The 17,140-nt window shown below is 52.0% G+C and overlaps 1 protein-coding gene across 3 annotated transcripts in view; it reads right to left on the minus strand.

Annotated features, from left to right (window-relative positions):
• LOC142578609 (sushi, von Willebrand factor type A, EGF and pentraxin domain-containing protein 1-like) overlaps positions 1–17,140 on the minus strand; it is a 370,493-nt gene that overhangs the window by 337,514 nt on the left and 15,839 nt on the right. The window lies entirely within an intron of this gene.

The following is a 17,140-nucleotide window of genomic DNA, read 5'->3' on the forward strand; positions in this document are numbered from 1 at the left end:
ACTTTAACCTCGGAAGGCCGACGATGGCCTTGCCCTATTACATGACCTAGATAAGCTACCTCCGCGCGCCCTAATTGGCATTTGGGAGCCTTAACAGTTAAGTTGGCCTCTCGTAGCCGACACAACACGGTTCGCAGGTGTTGCATATGGTCCGCCCATGATGAAGAAAAGATAGCTATGTCATCGAGATAGGGAAGTGCAAAGTCCTCCATTCCTCGTAGCACCTGGTCCATAAGGCTAGCGAAGCAATATGGCGCATTCTTCAATCCAAAACTCAGGACTTTCGGACGAAAGGTTCCCATCGGGGAAATAAACGCTGCAAGCCTGCTTGCCCTCTCGGTCAACGGAGCCTGCCAATACCCTCTGACTAAATCGAGCGTAGAAATGAAATTAGCACTGCTCACTTTCTCAAGCCTTTCCTCGATATGCGGTATTGGATAAGTCTGGTCCTTCGTGATTAAATTGAGCCTGCGGTAGTCGATACATGGCCGCGGCTCTTTTCCTGGAACCTCAACCAAGATGAGAGGTGAGGTATAATCACTCTCTCCTGACTCGATTACACCTAGCTCCAACCTCTTGTTTATTTCAGCGGTCATGACTTCACGTTGACGAGGCGAAACGCGATAAGCTTTCGAACGAACTGGGTCCGACGAGGTTAACTCGATGTCGTGAATGATCGCAGTTGTCCTGCCCGGTGTGTCTGAAAATACGTCTTTAAATTCAAAGTTCGGCCCTCTGAATGGGATTCAACTCCGCCTGTTCTACTAACTTATCAATGGTCTCGTCAATGTCTTTTGTCTCCGTTACTGCTGGTAACTCTGGAAAGTCGAGAGGCATTTCCTCAGGTTGGTTAAGGGACATGTTCACAATGGCTTCCCTCTGCCTGTAGGGTTTAAGTAGATTGCTATGGTACACTTGTGGTGTCCTTCGTTTTCCCGGTACCGTGATTACGTAGTTTGTTTCAGATAATTTCTGAATTATGTCAACCGGTCCTTCCCATTGAACCTCTAGTTGGTTTTTCAACGAGGGTTTCAGGATCATTACCTTTTCCCCCACTTCAAAGCGTCACGTGCGAGCCGTCCTGTCATAGTAACGCTTAGCCTTGCTTTGTGCCTTACGCATTTCCTGTCCTGCTAATTCCTGAGAAGCGTGCAGACGGTCCCACAGCTCTAGCACTTATGCCACAACCGAAGCATCGTCTGCCCGGCCTTCCCAGGCTTCTCGAACAATGCGGAGAGGGGAGCGAAGGCAGCGTCCGTAAACGAGCCCTGAAGGTGAAACACCTGTTGATTCGTGAGGTGCAGTTCGAAGCGCGAACATTGCTGCAGGCAAGCAACTCTCCCAATCGGCTTTGTGCTCATAACAAAGGGCTCGCAAAAGCCGTTTCATGACCGAGTGGACTTTCTCTACCGCGTTTGACTGCGGGTGGTACACTGAGCTATGGATAATTTTAATACCGCACCTTTCCAGAAACGTCGAGGTCAGTGCGCTCGTAAAGACGGATCCTTGATCTGACTGGATTTCTGCGGGAAACCCTACTCGCGCGAAGATAGATAAAAGCGCGTTGACGATCTCCGCCGAGCTTAGTTCCTTGAGAGGCACTGCCTCGGGAAATTTCGTTGCGGGGCATAGCGCAATAAGAATATGTCGATAGCCAGACTGCGTCGCAGGAAGTGGTCCCACTGTGTCTATTATGATCCTGCGAAATGGCTCCGTGATAATGGGAACAAGTTTCATTGGCGCTTTAGCCTTACCTCCGGGCTTGCCTATGCGTTGACATGTGTCGCAGCTTCTTACAAATGCTTCTATTTCTCGAAAGCAGCCGGGCCAGTAAAATTCCTGCAATAAGCTGTCCTTTGTTTTACGAATGCCCAGATGCCCTGCCCAAAAGCCCCCGTGAACCAGGTGCAGGAGCTGCTCACGATACGGACGCGGCACCACGAGTTGGTCGAATTGCGCACCCTTTCGACTGGTGTACTTTCTATAGAGGACGCCTGCCCTCTTTAGGAAGTTCAGGTTCTGTTTGGCTACACCTTCTTTAGCGTCAGGCCTTAGGTTACGCAGGGTGGAATCTTTTTCCTGCTCAGCAATCAATGTGGCAGGGCTTATATTCAATAATCTTTGCCTGCATTCTGCCTCGCGAGACATTTCAGGCTCTGCTGCTTTCCTGACTCCTTCATTAGCTGGCGTACCTTCCGCATCATCCCCTATAGGGCCGTCCGGTTGGGTACTGGTGGACGAATCCTCCTTCAAACCTGTTTCCTCCACTACTGGACCCTCATACACTGCCTTGGCCGCGAGCTCCCGTGCCTTGGAACGAGTTAAGGCTTGCACTATCCCTTCACTAAACCCTATTCCCCTGCGTCGTAGCAAATCCTCAGATTTGTTAGAAAACAAATATGGATACTGAGGCGGGAGATGTGCCGAGACGGCAGCTTCAGTGTCTAGTACTCCAAAAGGTCCTTCGATACGAATCTTGGCCACCGGGAGACAAACACTGGAGGTTTCCACGGCTTGCCTTATCCAAGCACATTCTCCCGTGAATTGGCCTTCCTCTACGTAGGACGGATGCACTACGTCCATTGTGGCTGCCGAGTCGCGAAGCACCCTACACGGTTTGCCGTTTACCACGAGGTCTCGAATGTACGGTTCTAGCAATTTCAGGTTTTCCTCGTTACTAGTTAGTGACATCAACACTAACTTGGGATTTTTGTATCCCACGGAGATATGCCCCGTTTGCTGGCAGTTGTAGCAAACTATTGGTTTCTTGGCCTCGAAAGCCCTTTTATTTTGCCTTTCTGCCCTCTGTTCGGGTGACTCCTCCCTTTCCTTGCTGTTCTCGTCACTACTTTTCACTGAATCTGACCTTTCCTTTGATTTATACCGATTCGACTTCTACCAACGCTCTGGCTTGTCGGCTCTGTATTTAGTCACCTCCTTCTTAGGAGCTTCGTTGCCTTCGAACGGACGGCGGGTTACATACTCCTCAGCGAGATTGGCCGGTCTCGTGATAGTGTCTACGCCTGGCCTATCCTGAACCCAATGCTTGATGTTTACTGGCAGCCGGCGGTAGAACTGTTCTAAGGCAACGCACTGCATTGTCTTTTCGGCATCGCCGAGTGCACCCTCTTCTCTGAGCCATTCCGTCAGGTTTACCTCCAAGGTGTATGCAAAATCTTAATATGACTCACTTTTGGTCTTCTCGACTTCCCTGAACTTTCGCCTGAATGCTTCAGCTGATAATCTATACTTTTTAAGCAGATTTGCTTTGACTTCATCGAAGTCCTCTGCCTCTTCTTTCCCCATGCGGGCGATAATATCAGCTACCTCACGTGGCAGTAACGTAAGCAAGCCTTGTGGCCACGTGTTTCTCGCGAATTTTGCCTTCTCACACGTGCGCTCAAACTGCACCAGAAAAAGACCTATGTCCCCTCCTACTGCGTAGGGTGCCATCAAGTCTGTCATTCTGCGCTCGCTTTCACGTGCCTCTGTGCTAGGTCTTTCAGAATTTTGAGCTTTCAAGAGCTCAATCTCTAGGCGCTTCATTTCGAGTGCGTCGCGGCCAACACGGTCGCGCTCTTCTTTTTCCTCTAGGCGCTTACGCTCTTCTTTTTCCTGTAGAGGCTTACGCTCTTCTTCTTTTTCTTTAATGCTCTCGAGGCATTCCGTCAGTTCCTCGTCGTGTGCCCCGGTCGCTTCGATCGCCTCAATGATCTCCGGCTTTCTCTTTGATGCGGCAATTTGGCGGCCCAACTCTTTGGCCAAGCTCAACAATTCCGGTTCCTTTAGTGCCTTCAAGTTCATGGCTGCCCTTAGTGCTGCTGAACTTTCACTCTATACAACCTTGACGTACTCAAACTTCCATCAACGGTTTAAAGAAAAATCACTGCAATGTACTTTCCAAAAAATACATAAAAGCCAAGTGATATCTCAGTGAAGAAAAGCTGTGCACTCATCATATGCTGTCATGATCCGGACACCTTCCTTCCGCACGTTGTCACCAGGACGAAGAGGCTACGATCTCGTAGTTGTCGTCCAAGTTGGGGTCTCCAGGATTCCGTATCCCAATCGCTGCCAGCCAGTTTGTTGCGTACTCCAGGGTAGCGTACCGTACTGCTGCCGAGAAGTAGCGGCGCCTGCCTAACGAAGCTCGACCGACATTACTTATTGCGTAGCGTGGCGTTGTCGGCGGGCTGCAGGCATCCGGTAGATCATGGCGACGAAGCAGGGGCGAGACGATTTGCTAGTGCGAAACTTGCACTGTTTATTCAAAGGTAGTTGAAAGAAAATAAGAAAAGCATGAAGTAAGAAGTATCAAGTATGAAGTCTCCCAAAGTACATTTCGGAGCCCCTTAAATAGCTCTCTACAAGTGTGGGCGGGATCTTGCTTCCATCGATGACACGTGACAGGCACGGAGAGAGGGCCCCTCCTCCTGCAATACCGAGCACGGGGAGGAGAGGTCGATCCTCTCATCGACAAATCCGGGGAGAAGGTCGGGTTAATGACCTCTCCGGTGCACGTGGGCTCCGGTTCAGGCTAAGGGTGAATGACCTCTCCGGTGCACTTGGGCTTCGGTTCAGTGTAGGGTGAATGACCTCTCCGGTGCACGTGGGCTCCGGCTCAGGTTAGGGTTAATGACCTGTCGCCACGTGGTGTCAGACGCCAACCCTAACAACGGAGGAGCGCTCGTCCGTGTCTCTTGTGTCGGCTGTTTGGCGCTTTAGTCCTTCAGTAACATGCACCAACTATCTCAACAAAATATTCTGCTTAAATGATGTAGTTCTCTCGGTACACAGTGACATCAGACATATAACCATTGGAACGCTTATAGACGCACTAACAGCTTCGCTGTAATAGAAATGGCCTCAATTGCGGACATACTTCGAAACTTGTGAGGTTTTCTGCGGTTCAGACGCAAGAATCTCTAAACGAAGGCGGACTCGATTCCAACTGACGTATAGGTGATGCGAAGCATGCTTGGTCCTCTAACTAATGTTTGTTATGAATCGTGTACGTGTTCTGCACCAAAATGTTTATGTTTCTGCGCTTGCTTACACTTACACTTACACACACGCATATATATCTATATATATCTATATATATATATCTATATATCTATATATCTATATATATATATATATATATATATATATATATATATATATATATATATATATATATATATATATATATATATTGTCGGTCGGCCATTTACACTTACAACCGACCACCACGCCCTTTGTTGGCTTTTCTCCCTTAAGGATCCCACCGGACGCCTCGGTCGCTGGGCCCTACGGCTGCAGGAATACACATACACTGTGGTCGACAAGTCGGGTCGTCTACATCAGGACGCCGACTGCCTGTCTCGTCATCCCGTCGATGTACCGGACGGCTTATTGGATGTGGCACCGATCTGCGTTCTTTCGCTCTCTGCCTTGCAAGACATTGGCGCTGAACAACGACGTGATGAGTCGTTACGCCCCATTATCGAACGCCTCCTCTCTGATCCGTCTGACCCATCCCTTCGCATGTTCGTACTACAATATGGCATCCTGTATCGCCGCAACATGCACCCCGACGGGCCCGAGCTCCTAACCGTCATTCCGTCTCATCTGCGACAGACTGTACTGCAGCAACTGCACGACGTTCCCACCGCTGGACACCTTGGCGTTACGCGGACCTATGACCGAATTCGGCGACGGTTTTTCTGGCCCCGTCTCAACCGCTCTGTTCGGCGCTATGTTGCCGCGTGTGAGTCGTGTCAACGCCGGAAAATACAAGCTGTGCCTCCGGCCGGACTGCTGCGGCCTTTGGATATACCGGCCGACCCTTTTTTTCGCGTTGGCGTTGATCTTCTCGGACCATTCCCTATATCGAATGACGGAAATAGGTGGATTGCCGTCGATACGGACTATACAACTCGCTACGCCATTACTAGAGCCCTACCGACCAGCTGCGCTACAGACGTCGCTGATTTCTTGCTTCACGACGTCATCTTGCACCACGGTGCACCTCGTCAACTTCTCACCGATCGCGGCAGATACTTTCTTTCCAAAGTCATAGACGACCTACTTCGATCATGTGCTACTAAACACAAACATACTACCGCTTACCATCCTCAAACTAACGGTCTTACCGAACGCCTGAACCGCACATTAACTGACATGCTAGCAATGTATATTTCCTCCGATCATCGCGACTGGGACATTGCTCTACCATTTGTCACGTTCGCCTACAATTCCTCGCGCCACGACACAGCAGGCTATTCCCCCTTCTACCTCCTCTACGGCCCTGAGCCAACTTTGCCTTCCGAGACACTCCTCTCGACCACGCGCGACTCGCCGACAGAGTACACTCGGGATGTCATAACCACAGCGACCCAAGCACGCCAGATTGCCCGCATTCGCCTTTCTGCTTCACAGACACGCCAGAAGTGCCGTTACGACCAGCGGCATCACGACGTGCATTACGAACCAGGTGCTCTTGTGCTAGTCTGGCATCCAACTCGTAATCTCTTCGTGTGTTTCGAACCAGACCCGTGCCGTTTTCTTGAGGTAGAATATTATATTGGCCAGCATAAGCGTGTTGTCCCACCTGTTGTGTGCGCTGACCCGTTCGTAATTCTGCAACCAGTCATCGACGTCAACGTTGTCGATCCGGGAAACCATGCCAGAGTCGCGAGGCTGGGCCAGGATGACCGTCGGTGGCGACGACGGGGCCGTGGTTGAACTCACTTCTTCGGATGACATGGTGGCCAGGTTACGTCTGCTGCGGAGCTCCGTCTTGCGCAAGTGATTACCCCGCACCTCCACCAGTGATGTTACAGAAAGGAAGAAGCGTGCGTCTATTTAGAGGTGGCTTTTAATGGCTGGGCCATGTTACGTTTCGCCTACAACGCGCGGTATAGCCGGCGCGGATGGAACGGACGCCGGGGCTTCGCTCAAAGCGGCGGACATTTTGGCCCGTTCGGCGCCGCTGCTACGCCTCCCCGCCAAGCGCGTCCAGGCATGTTCCAATGCCACGTGTCTTCGTGTGTGCGTGTGTGTGTGCATGTTGGTGCCCACGCTTGTCAAAGCGCGGCAGCCGGGGAGAGGAGCTCCCCCAACTGTGAAGCGAGGAGGTCTGACCGGCGCCGGCCCGGCGGATGCGTCACCTACTCGTCTCAACGTGCCCGAGCGCCGCCATCACGTGGCCTCATCCCGAGGCGTTCCTTCTTGCCCTCAACTGCGAGAGTATAAAAGCAGCTGCCCCCGGACGCCAGGAGAGGCTCCGATTTCTTCTGTTGAGTAACGTGCTCTCCCGTCTCTCCACTTCGGTCGACCTGACCGCCCGCTCTTTTGCGATGCTAGAATAAACAAGTTGTTCTGTTACCAGTCGACTCATGCTTTGCCGGGACCTTCGGATGCTTCCAGTTGTGCCCCAGGCCGCCAGGCCAACGCTACCCTTGGGGCTTGCGACCCAGGTGCAACAACGGGTGTCAGCGCTGAGATTCCAACAACTGTCTGCCAGCGGTGAGATCGCGACAACGGAGGCCAGCAGCGAAGATATGCAGTTGACTGTATGCTGAGCAGCACAACGACCATCCGGGAGCAGTGCAACGAGCCCTGTGTGATGACTGGTTGCCTGCAGCGGAACGACTGCGCTGAATTCTTGGCTGCGAGGTTTGGTGAGTGCGGGACTTTCTTCTTCTTTTTGTCAGGCTTTTGTTAGTGTCAGAAACAGAGCTGGTAATTGTGGTTGTCGTTGCTGCCGGGTTAGTTTGCGGCAAGACAATAGTAGGCAGTAGAGAAAGCAGCATTCAGAGTAGCCATGGATTGGAAGTCGTTGCGCAAACCGAAATTGCTGGAGCTTGCAAGAGAGTTGGGTCTGGATGTCTCAGACAAACTCAGAAAACCAGAACTGCTAAGGGCTATTCTTGAGTTAGAGGCTGAGGATGACGAGCTGTCGGAATGCCTTGAGACCATTGAGGAAAGGGAGACGGCAAAAAGACAGGAGCGCGAACTTAAAGAACAGAAAGAGCGAGAGCAACAAGAGAAAGAAAAAGAGCGCGACCGTCAACACGCTTTGGAAATGAAGCGTCTCGAGATAGAGATGGAACGCGCTCGTAATGGAAGTCAGGCACACGGTGCAGGAGAACGAGTATTGTTCAAAATGACTGACCTGATGCGGCCGTTTAAGCTTGGAGAGGACATTGGTTTGTTCCTGGTTAACTTTGAGCGAACGTGCGAGAAGCAGGGGTTCTCTCGGGAAACGTGGCCACAGCGCTTGCTCACTTTGTTACCCGGCGAGGCGGCCGACGTAGTCGCTCGCTTGAAGAGAGAGGAGGCAGAGGATTTCGACAAAGTGAACTCGAGTCTGCTAAAAAAGTACAGGCTGTCAGCGGAGGCGTTCCGTCGAAAGTTTCGGGAAAATGAGAAAGGCAGAAGTGAGTCATATACAGAGTTTGCCTACAGGCTAATGTCAAACATGCAGGAGTGGCTCAAAGAAGAGAAAGCCTTTGGTGACCACGAGAAAGTTCTGCAGTGTTTCGGGCTGGAACAGTTTTATAGTCGGTTACCTGAGAACGTGCGGTACTGGGTCTTGGATAGGCCAGACGTCAGTACGGTGGCTAGAGCCGCTGAGCTAGCCGAGGAGTTTGTGACGCGTCGGGCTCGCGTAGCTAAGGACGGTCAAAAGGGTGAAATTGGCTCCAAGTTTGAGAGGCCGAAGTTCACACCCATGAGAGCAAAGGGGAACACACGTAGTGCGGATGCGAGTGAAAGCAGTCCGACCGAAGCTAAGGAGACGGCGGCAGCCGAAGCCGAACGCAGAAAGCGGTTCGAGACGAGGCAAGCGCGCGTGTGTTATACGTGCCAGAAGCCGGGTCACTTTTCGGCGCAGTGTCCGGAAACAAAAACAAAAGTCGTGCTTTTGTCATTATGCAGCACTGACGAGAACATGAAGCTTCTCGAGCCTTACATGCGAGACCTCCTCGTGAACGGGAAAGAGTGCCGAGTGCTTCGCGATTCCGCAGCTACGATGGATGTAGTTCACCCCTCCTACGTAGAACCCGATATGTTCACGGGCGAGTGCGCATGGATCAAGCAAGCCGTGGAAGCTCACAGCGTGTGTCTGCCCGTAGCAAAAGTGCTTATTGAAGGACCTTTCGGAGCGCTTGAGACGGAGGCCGCAGTGTCATCTATGCTGCCCCCCCCCAGTACCCGTACCTATTTTCGAACAGGTCCGATCACCTCCTGCGCGAGAAGGGGCTTTTGTTTGGTGAGGCTAGCGTTCAGGCCTTAACCAGATCGAAGGTTCGGGAGCTCGCTGCAAAGGCGGTAGTTGCGGGGCCGACGTTGTCGAACAATGAAAAAGGGTCAGAGGCGCAGCAAGCTGATATTCAGAGCACGCCCGAACTGAATAAATTTGAGCCTGTAACGTTAAAGGCACCAGATACTGGAGAGGAAATTACCGATGCGGGAAAGTAGAAGAGCTATCTGCAGATTTGCTCATCGCGCCTACGTCAGACGGACTTAATAGGTTGCTAAAAGTAAGCAGGGCGGCTTTGATAGCCGAGCAAAAAAAGGATGGCAGCCTAGAAAACATACGCTGCATTGTCAAGGAAGGTATCGCCAAGAAAAATGCTCGCTTTGTGGAAAGAGGTGGGGTCCTGTACCGGAAGTATCTAGACCGCAGGGGAGTGGAGTTCGATCAGCTGATCGTGCCTCAGTGCTACCGTCAGGATCTGTTGCGCTTGTCGCACGGGGGTTCGTGGTCCGGACACCTAGGAGTTAAGAAAACTAAGGACCGTCTCTTGCAAGAGTACTATTGGCCAGGGTGTTTTCGGGACGCAGACCACTTTGTGAGGACATGTGACACCTGTCAGCGGGTGGGCAAACCAGGGGACAAATCGAGGGCGCCGTTGAAATTGGTACCTATCATTACGGAGCCTTTTAGACGGCTCGTTATTGATACAGTGGGGCCTCTGCCGGTAACAACCACGGGGTACAGACACATTTTGACTGTGATCTGCCCAGCGACAAAGTTCCCTGAAGCAGTGCCGCTTAAAGAACTCAGCTCAGTTGAGATAGTCAATGCACTACTGTCTATATTTGCGCGAGTTGGTTTTCCTGCGGAAATCCAATCAGATCAGGGCACAGTGTTTACTAGCGCTTTGACGACAACTGTTCTCGAAAGGTGTGGGGTAAAGCTGTTACACAGCTCAGTGTACCACCCACAGTCGAATTTCGTTGAGAAGCTCCACTCCGTCATGAAGCGCGTGTTGAGAGCATTGTGGTTTGAACAACCAACTGACTGGGAGCTGTGTGTGCCTGGAGTGATGTTTGCATTAAAGACCGCGCCGCATGCGGCTACGGGGTTTTCGCCGGTTGAGCTAGTGTACGGTCGCTCGCTGCGATCTCCGCTTCGCATGCTTCGAGACGGATCACTGCCCTCTCCAATGGCTGCAGACAATCTCTTTCACAAATGGCCGCCTCCTGCGCTGGAGCCTCGCTTTGCAGCAATATTCCTTTGAGGTGCGTTACAAAAAGGGGAGTCTCAACGGTAACGCCGATGGCTTAAGTCGAAGCCCCTAACGTAGGAATCAGCCTCAGAGTTGATTGTTACTGATGTTTTTCTTCCTGAGGCAGGATTTTTAACATATTGCTTTTGTTTAGTGTTTCAAAGTGATGACGTGCTTTCTAGTGCAATTTTCCAATTTGTGGACGCGTTCTGAGTGCTGCTAGACTACTGTAAGGAACTAGGCAGTGGTATAAAAGGGGAAAGAGCCTGGCAGGACTTGGTGAGGGTTGTTTCGTGCTTGCTGACTGAGCGGTTGAGTTTCGGCGTAGTTCTACCGCTTGCCGGGAACGAGAACAAAAATGTCAACTCTCCCGAAGTCACTTTGCAGTGTCCTGTGTGAACCTGAACGAGAGAACGAGGCCTTCTCTGTGCGCTGCGCTCAAGAAACGCCGAAGGACGCCCGACTTCGGTTATGAGCATCATCGAGCGACATCCCTCCGGACAGCGGATGCAGTCCCCTGACCATCGGGATCTCCTTCCCCCGGCGGGGCGGTCTGTTACGTTTCGCCTACAACGCGCGGTATAGCCGGCGCGGATGCAACGGACGCCGGGGCTTCGTTCAAAGCTGCGGACATTTTGGCCCGTTCGGCGCCGCTGCTACGCCTCCCCGCCAAGCGCGTCCAGGCATGTTCCAATGCCACGTGTCTTCGTGTGTGCGTGTGTGTGTGCATGTTGGTGCCCACGCTTGTCAAAGCGCGGCAGCCGGGGAGAGGATCTCCCCCAACTGTGAAGCGAGGAGGTCTGACGGCGCCGGCCCGGCGGATGCGTCACCTACTCGTCTCAACGTGCCCGAGCGTCGCCATCACGTGGCCTCATCCCGAGGCGTTCCTTCTTGCCCTCAACTGCGAGAGTATAAAAACAGCTGCCCCCGGACGCCAGGAGAGGCTCCGATTTCTTCTGTTGAGTAACGTGCTCTCCCGTCTCTCCACTTCGGTCGACCTGACCGCCCGCTCTTTTGCGATGCTAGAATAAACAAGTTGTTCTGTTACCAGTCGACTCATGCTTTGACGGGACCTTCGGATGCTTCCAGTTGTGCCCCAGGCCGCCAGGCCAACGCTATCCTTGGGGCTTGTGACCCAGGTGCAACAACGGGTGTCAGCGCTGAGATTCCAACAGCCAACAAGCATAGAGCAGCGTTAAATAAACTACCCTCTTCCTCGTCGTCTCTCAGACCACCATCATAGTCCTCTTCTTCACACGTTACCGACTGTGACAATATATATATATATATATATATATATATATATATATATATATATATATATATATATATATATATATATATATTATAATACCGAGACCGATCAAGTTGTCGAGCGCTGTTTATTCCACAAAAAGGCAACGCCCCAGCTCACGCGCGAAGAAGACGAAGAACAGGGAAGATGATGATGGCTATGTACAAATGAAAACGACGAAGTACGTTAATAGTGCTTACACTAACTTCCCCCCGTCATGGAAGCGGCCAGCCTGGCCGCAGATTAGAGATTATCTAAACGGGGAGTGAAGGGCTTCATCCGCGAGACGTGAACAATTTCGGCATTCCGGCGGCGCCGGTCAGTGACGGAGTGTACTGGGCGGACGAGATAGTTCACTGCAGATGTTTGCTGCACAACGGTGTATGGGCCAATGTAGCGTGGAAGGAACTTCTCACAGAGGCCTGGGGTGCGGAGTGGAGTCCAAAGCAGGACTTGGTCTCCAGGGTGAAAACGTAGGTCACGGCGTTTGTTGTCGCAGTAACGCTTGCGCTCAGCTTGGGTAGCTTCTGTGCTTTTCCGGGCGATTTGACGGCAATGTGCAACTCGGGCAGCAAAATCTTCTGGAAGCGACGCGTTAGGCGAAGAAGGTGCGAAAAATAGTTCTCTGTCGAATATGGTGGAAGGAGATCGTCCATACACAAGGAAGAAAGGGCTGTAGCCGGTAGTCCGTTGAATAGCAGTATTATATGCGAATGTCACAAAAGGAAGAATTTTATCCCAGTCAGTGTGGTCAGGACGGATGTACATGGAAATCATGTCAGACAGCGTACGGTGGAAGCGCTCAGTAAGGCCATTGGTTTGCGGATGATAAGTAGAAGTAGCTTTGTGGACGGTATTAGTGGCTCGAAGAACTTCCTCGAGAACTTGTGAAATGAACGCCTTGCCACGGTCACTGAGAAGAACGCGAGGAGCCCCATGGCGCAAGACGATGGCGCGCAAGAAAAAGTCGGCGACCTCAGAAGCGGTGCCGGATCGCAGAGGGGCAGTCTCGGCATATCTTGTTAAATGGTCGACCGAAGTGACAATCCAACGGTGACCGGAGGGTGTCAACGGCAAGGGACCATATAAATCAATGCCAACAAATTCAAAAGGTGCGTCTGGGCAAGGGAGAGGTTGTAGTAAACCGGCAGGAGGGGATGTCGAGCGTTTGCGGTGCTGACATGACGCACAAGAGGCAATGTATTTGGCCACCGTTGAGGATAGGCCAGGCCAGAAGCAGCGGGTCTTTATGCGGTCGTAAGTCTTGTGGAAGCCTAAGTGGCCAGCCGATACATCGTCGTGAAGTGCCTCTAATACCCGCAAACGAAGGCAGCGAGGTAGAACTGGGACCCACCGGTGACCTGTTGGGTGGTAAACGTAGCGGTGTAGCACGCCACCTTGAAGGCGGAATTGTCGAAGTTGGCGTCGCAAGCGGCTGTTGGGTGGTTCGGCGAACCCACTAAGGCGATCCATGAGAGCTCGACAGTAGGAGTCGGCCCGCTGAAGCGAGACGAAATCAGAGCGTGATGAAAGCGTAACTTGGTCCAGGGGCGTTATCGAGAGTTGGTGAGAGGCAGGCGTAGCATCGGAACGACGTGGTTGGGAAGGCGACTGCGCGTTACCTGGAGAGAGTGAGAGTGGGCAGCGAGACAATGCGTCTGCATCATGATGGTGTTTTCCAGACTTGTATGTTATAGTGAAGTCATATTCCTGCAAGCGGAGTATCCAGCGTCCTAAGCGTCCTGACATGTTTTTCATTGATGACAGCCAACACAGAGCATGATGGTCGGTGACGATGGTGAAGTGGCGGCCGTAAAGGTATGGGCGAAATTTCTGAATCGACCAAACGATAGCCAGGCACTCTTGCTCTGTTATGGTGTAGTTCCGCTCAGCTGGAGAAAGTGTTCGGCTGGCATATGCTATGACTTGCTCTTTAGATGCTGTATTACGTTGCAGAAGTACTGCGCCAATACCTTGTGCGCTTGCGTCAGTATGGAGTATGGTGGGGGCACGATTATCGAAGTGGCGAAGCACTGGTCCAGAAGTAAGATGCCGCTTAAGAGCTTGAAAAGCCGACTCGCAGTCGCTAGTCCACGTGAAAGAGGCACCGGTAACCAGCAGCTTGTGTAGAGGAGCTGCTATTGCTGCGAAGTTGCGTATAAACCTACGAAAATATGACGCCAAGCCGAGGAAACTACGTAGATCTTTCTGTTGCTGGGGGCGAGGAAACTGAAGAACGGCACTAATCTTTTCGGGGTCAGGCTGGATGCCATCTTTTGAGACGACGTGACCCAACACTTTTATTGTTTTGCTTGCAAATTTGCATTTTTTTGTATTGATCTGGAGACCAGCATTCGCAAGGCACTTGAGAACTTCGTCTAATCGATGAAGATGTTGGCTGAAGTCAGACGAAAAGATGACAATATCGTCCAGATAACAGAGGCATGTCTTCCATTTTAGACCACGAAGTACGTTGTCTATCATGCGCTCAAATGTGGCAGGAGCATTACAAAGGCCAAAAGGCATCACGTTAAATTCATAAAGGCCATCCGGTGGAGCGAATGCGGTCTTTTCTTTGTCAGTCTCGTTCATCGGAATTTGCCAATATCCTGATCGAAGATCAAGGCTTGAGAAATACTCCGCCCCTTGTAGTGTGTCCAAAGCGTCGTCAATTCTAGGTATTGGATATACGTCCTTGCGTGTGATCTTATTGAGCGCTCGATAATCCACGCAAAAGCGAACTGAGCCATCTTTTTTCTTTACCAGGACCACGGGAGACGCCCATGGGCTAGATGAAGGTCGTATTATCTTCCGCGCAAGCATGTCAGCGACCTGTTGTTCAATGACCTTTCGTTCGGACGGCGATACACGATAGGGGCGTCGTCGTATTATAGCGGAACCATCGGTTTCAATGCGGTGTGTAGCCGCAGGAGTTTGGCTCAACACAGGGGAACAGCTATCGAAACAGGCTTTGTGTTTTGCCAAGACCACCATTAAGGCTTCGGACTGCGCGGCTGTTAGGTCAGAACCAAGAACGGCTGGAGGAGGGAAAGAATCATCCAAACCTGAGGTTGGTGCTGGCGATGAAGAAGGGCAAAGCGTGACTAGAGAGATAGGTTGAGTGTCGGCGAGGGTTGCCACAGTCATCCCTTTGGGCAGCATCACAGGATCTGGGGTCGTGTTGCAAGCAGACAGAAGGGCGCGGCCGCGTGAAAACCGGACGAGACAGGTGGCAATGAGAATTCCGCGAGAAGTACAGCGGGAAGAAGGGGCGACTAGGGCATCTCCGTCGGCGATCTGAGGGGATGTTACGGCTACAACGTCTTCGTGACCAGGACGCAGAACGTAGTCTGCAGCGATGGCCAAGTTCACGCATGAAAGTGATGAGTCCGCAACAGGTTCAAACTCTGTATCCGTGATCTGGACAACTTCCTCTCTACATGAAATGACGGCTGAAGCAGAATGTAGGAAGTCCCAACCAAGTATAAGTTCATGGATACACGTTGGAAGGATGATAAATTCGATGTGGTGGCGTATGCCGTCGATGAGAACACGAGCAGTACACTGTCCGTCAGGGTGAATGAATGCATTATTAGCACCGCGCAAAATAGGTCCAAGATAAGGCGTTTTTACTTTACGGAGCCGGGAACACAGATCACTCCGAAGAACAGAAACGGCGGCACCAGTATCGAGGAGAGCTGACGCGGGAACACCTTCGACAGTCACAGAAAGCATGTTGGCGGGGCGAACAGGAGGAATTTTTGAAGACCGATAAGAAGCAGTTTCCCCTCCAAAAACTGCAACAGTTAGTTTTCCGAGTGCTGGTCGACAAAATGGGAAGTGGGACGAAGCGGTGATGTAGAGCGCCGGTAAGGGGATGGAGAACGACGTCTGCCCGAACGGGAACTATGAGGCAGACTGGGAGCAGCTGGTGGAGACGGAGAACGCTGTTGAGGGAACGAGTGCGGTAACGAGTGCGGTCCGGGATAGTAGTCGTCTGATCGGCGAGTGCGGTCTCTTTCGTGCTCAGCATAGCCTCGCCTTTCATCCTGCTGGCGCCGGCGGCAGAAGCGAGATATATGGCCGCGTATGCCACAGTAAAAACAAACCGGACGAGGTGGACGCCACTGAGGGTACGATGGCGCAGCAAGTGCTCTGGTTCCCATCGAAGCCAAATGGTCATAGGAAACGCCAGTAGGCACGGAAGTCACGGTAGGGTTGGGTAGCGAAACAACATCCGCGTAGGTAGGTGTGGAGCGCGCTACCGGAGCAAGATGCGTCGTGGGTGTAGTCATCGCCGTCAACTCCTGCTTTACGACCTCGCGCAAGTCGAAGGTGGGGGTTGGTGCGCAGGCAGCAGGGGGACGCTTTAGGTCTTGTAGTTGAAGCTCCTCGCGGATGATGGTGCGGATAAGAGCACGTAGATCTGGAGAATGAGGAACTTGAGGATCGCTGCTGTCATGTGGAAGACGAATAGATTGCAGCTCGTCGAGGCGTTGACACGTTGAAGTGATGTCTTGGACAGAAGCCGGATTTTGCACGATTAAGGCGTTGAACGCGACAGGCCCAATGCCTTTTAAGATGTGGCGAACGCGTTCGGCTTCCGTCATGCTAGGATTCGCACGGCGGCACAGAGCCAAGACGTCCTCTATGTATGAGGTGTAAGACTCTTGGGGAAGTTGGCGGCGCGTTCCCAGCTTTTGTTTGGCGACTTCTGCACGGCCAGACGAGGAAGCGAAGATTTGCCGCAGCTTCGAGGTAAACGTGGACCAATCCGCGATGTCGGATTCGTGGTTGAAATACCACGTCTTTGCAACACCGGTCAAGTAGAAGGCGACGTGCCTCAATTTCTGGGTGTCGCTCCACTTGTTGCAAGAACTCACGCGGTCGTAGTGGTCGATCCAATCGTCTACGTCATCACCGCGGAGTCCCGCAAAGACAGGGGGATCGCGCTGAGGGCTCGTCACAGTCCAAGAGGGCGCCGCAGGTGGGGTCGTCTGTGTGGTAGGGTTTGAGGCGCCGGAAGGGCCGGGGTTGGAAGTGTCCATTGTTGTAGGGGTAGCTGGGGGCAGGCGGCGACCGGAACGGAGCTCCAGGGAGAACGGGAACGCGAGAGGACGTCGGGATCTTGACGTACCTCCACCACTTTATAATACCGAGACCGATCAAGTTGTCGAGCGCTGTTTATTCCACAAAAAGGCAACGCCCCAGCTCACGCGCGAAGAAGACGAAGAACAGGGAAGATGATGATGGCTATGTACAAATGAAAACGACGAAGTACGTTAATAGTGCTTACAATATATATATATATATATATATATATATATATATGTACAGAGAGAGG

This window comes from Dermacentor variabilis, chromosome 4 (genome assembly GCF_050947875.1).
Source record: "Dermacentor variabilis isolate Ectoservices chromosome 4, ASM5094787v1, whole genome shotgun sequence".
In the NCBI taxonomy this organism is placed as follows: domain Eukaryota; kingdom Metazoa; phylum Arthropoda; class Arachnida; order Ixodida; family Ixodidae; genus Dermacentor; species Dermacentor variabilis.